This window comes from Parasteatoda tepidariorum, chromosome 9 (genome assembly GCF_043381705.1).
Source record: "Parasteatoda tepidariorum isolate YZ-2023 chromosome 9, CAS_Ptep_4.0, whole genome shotgun sequence".
Classification (NCBI taxonomy): Eukaryota; Metazoa; Arthropoda; class Arachnida; order Araneae; family Theridiidae; genus Parasteatoda; species Parasteatoda tepidariorum.
This window is the reverse complement of record NC_092212.1, coordinates 31,399,295-31,403,050: the sequence shown is the minus strand read 5'-3', so window position 1 is coordinate 31,403,050 and position 3,756 is coordinate 31,399,295.

Below are 3,756 nucleotides of genomic sequence, written 5' to 3'. Positions count from 1 at the left end.
CCTCTTTTTTTTTTTAAATTTTGCATTTGATTTGTCTTATAACTTTTAGTCTGTTATTTTAATTATTTGCATCTTTTTTTTTTGTATTATTATTACTTAGCTATCTTCCTTAGAAATTGATATAGTAAATCTTATCATCAAAATAAGTAGAATGTATCCAAGGTCAAATGGATGTTCCTTTCTTTACTACTACTTTCTGCAAGGAAAACAAAACCATACATCCTCCTCTTGGAGAAGTTTTTTTTTTCAATTCATAGTTAATTAAACTTTACAGTGTCAGTTAAAATTAAATTTGGAAATGTTTTCACAACTGTTGCAGCCTGTATAAATAAATTGTTTGTCAAAGGTAAGTGGGAGCTGAGGGGCAATTCCATGGTTACTTTTGTTTCTTGCATTTACTTTATTATGGTTGCTTTTGTTACATACATGTTTTTTAATTTGATTTTAGTATATAAATAAACTGAAAATGAATGTGCTAAAATGCAGTTTGCATTAAGATGAAAACTAAAATGGGTGAAAATAAATGTTGCGAATGGTTATCTGAGAAACATTGTATGTATTTCTTCATTATTGAATTTGGTTATTTTTATTCGGTGCGAAATACTAATGCAAAATTTCATAAATACATATCCTTTTCATAATTCATTCAAAATTTTGTTACTAGAAAAGGCATTGTTTTGAATTTCTTTTCTTCACAAACATTTTAATTAAATAATTAATGGATAATAAATTTAATTACATGTTTCGAACAACATAATTGGTTAAAAAAAATGTGCTAAGTCAAGGTATTCATGTGACCTTTCCACTGAAGGCTAGGGTTCTGCAGAACACCATTTGGGTAAGTTACTAAATGAATTGGTAATTCGAAATTTACTCAAAATTTTTGAATAAAACAAATATTCTTTTTAAAAACATTTACCAAAAAAATAAATAAATGAAAAATACCGAGAAATATGAAAAATTCGTCCAATTTAGTCTTCTTTGTAGTTGTAATAAAAAAATAATATAGGATGTGTCAATTTAATCTGAAGAAAAAAATTCATCCACTATGTTTTACTTTCTATGGAATTACCCTGATGACAACACTGACTATGGTAAGAAGAACCTTTAAAAAAATTTATCGAAAAAAAAAAAAAATGCTTTCCAGATAATTATGAAGAAATAATTTTTTTTTAATATTAATGAACAGGGTGGACGTGACCTCACAAACATTATCCCTAATTTTCACATTTTTTGGCCATTCGGCATATTTACGATAAGTCATTTTCTCTTAATTTAATTAGAAAACATTAAATTATAAACAAAGCCTGTTAATTTTATGTTTAATTTATTTGAAGTAATTAAAATGTGAAGCTCCGTGGATTGGTGAGCGATAAATAGAAGAGGTTATAACCTTTAATGTAATTAAAATAAACTACAAAAAAAAAAAAAAATATCAAGGCATAAAAATTGAAGTATTAAATAAATGTTGGAAGAAAAAAAAAAGAATGAGAAGATTGCTCCTAAGGAACTGCGTCAGTATTTCCGGGATTGGGGAGCGATTAGTAATTGTAAAATAATAATTTTTATTTCATCTGTTTGTATGCTGGTTTTATTTTACTTATTGACTGGATAAAACAGGCATAAATTATCGTTTTCTATATCTGTATTTACTTTTTTTCTTCTTTTAAAACTCAACAAAATAATGAATTTTTAAAAAATTCAGCAAATTTTTTCTAAAATTTTTAACTTCTAGAACTATATTGTCATTTTAAAGCAAGATTCATTTCTATCCGATATTTGACGAGATTTTCCGATTACTAAATTATTTATTATTCGTTAAATTATTTATTAAATTAATTATTTATTGTTTATTATTTATTAAATTAATTATTACTAAATTATTTACTGTGAAAAATTATATATTATTGTTAGCTGCAAATTCTTTTCTTTTTTTATTATATTTATTTATCAAATGATTATTTATTTATTTATTTCGTTTCCAATTAAAGTAAAACATTCCCGCAACAGCCCATTGTTCATGGAGATTAAAGACTATAATCTTCTTTCAATGCCAACCCGATTGAAATTCGTCATTCAGGTATCAGTATGGCAGATTTGTTGACCACTCTTTCAGGGGCACCATATTAGGTGGGTCAACGTTGCTCCCACAGTATTTTGTACATATTTAATTCTTCACTTGTTATTGACTCAAGGGACTCCCCCCGTAATTATCAGACTATGAATTATCTCCAGCTTTTAACTAAACTTAATACTCACATATGACTGTAATTTCACAGAGGCTTCACAGCCAACAATCAAATCTTTTTTGCCAAAGCCATTTAGTCTCAGCCATTGTACCATTTCATCAGAGGAAGGAGTGAGATGCCCGCTTCGCGGGCAGGTACTCTGCTACAATACATGTCAAGTCAAGCTCCCACAGTAAGGACGGATAGTACATAGAATGAAGGAACATTCATGCACGGTCGGTCCGAGGTATAGGCCAAGTAAGTGAGTGCATAGGGCTCCGAGTAAGGAGGTCGCCAGAGTCAAGCGAAGCTAGATTTTTTTTTTTAAAAAAGAAGAAATTTTAAGTTTTTTTTTACTCCTTCTAAAAGCTTTTTTTTTCCCCGCTTGGTTGTTGAACAATGAAAGTTAAAATGAACTTATTTTCCTAAAATAAAATGTTTAAATAAATTTCTCTTATAGCAAAATAACCCTTCAAACTGTGTAACAATGCAGCATTTCTGTCCTTGTCTTAGATCTTTTCACCAGTGCCGATGACATTCTGCCATGATCATTTACGATCTGCAGTTGAGGGTCACTTATAGAGCTGAGATTTCTTTTATATCAGATCTGTACTTAACATTGTACATTTTTAATTCTCATCATCTTTAATTTTTCCTTGACTCAGGGGACTTCCCCCGTACTCCATTCTCTTCTCCCCAGTGGCGTAGCGAGGGGTGGGCAAGGGGGGCATCATGCCCCGGGCGCTACTCACAAAGGGGCGCCAAATGGTCCGCAAAACAAAAAATTGCTGGATAATTCTTTTTTTATTATAATTGATTTCTGGAAAATATATTTTAAATTATTGCCAGTGTAATATAATAAATGTTAATTAATAAATATTATTCATAATATTTAATATTTAATTCATATTAAATATTATATTCAATTCATATTAAATATAATTCAATATTTAATTCACGTCCTTGTCATCGCGCTCTGCTTAGAATAAAAATGAAATGTTATTAAATATTAAATGTTATATATAAGTTTAATGTCAGCATAAATTATATTGTATATTTCACTATGTTACTAACTTTCAAGTTCAAGGCATTCTTGGTAAGTAATAAATCAAATAAGATTACTTACTACATCTACTCGACGATTCTATTATTAAGTGAATAGAGTATGAAAAAATTTGTTAACAGAAAAATTTGTTGTTCTCATATTTGTCACCACAGATTCAAAATGAATTCATTCATCTTCTGTCATCTACAGTTCGAAATCAACTAATAAACGATATCAAAAGAAATAAATATTATGGACTTTTGTTTGATTCAACTCCTGATATCTCTCATCGAGAACGAATGTCCCAAGAAGCTAGGTATGTAGATGCTGATTTTATCAATAAAAAAGTTTCCAACGGAGAATCTTTTTTGAGTTTTATTGAAATACATGCTAAAGATGCAGCCTCGATCGAAAATACAATTTTAGAGAAATTAAATTACGATGAAATTTCATTAACAAACTGCAGATCACAATGTTACGATA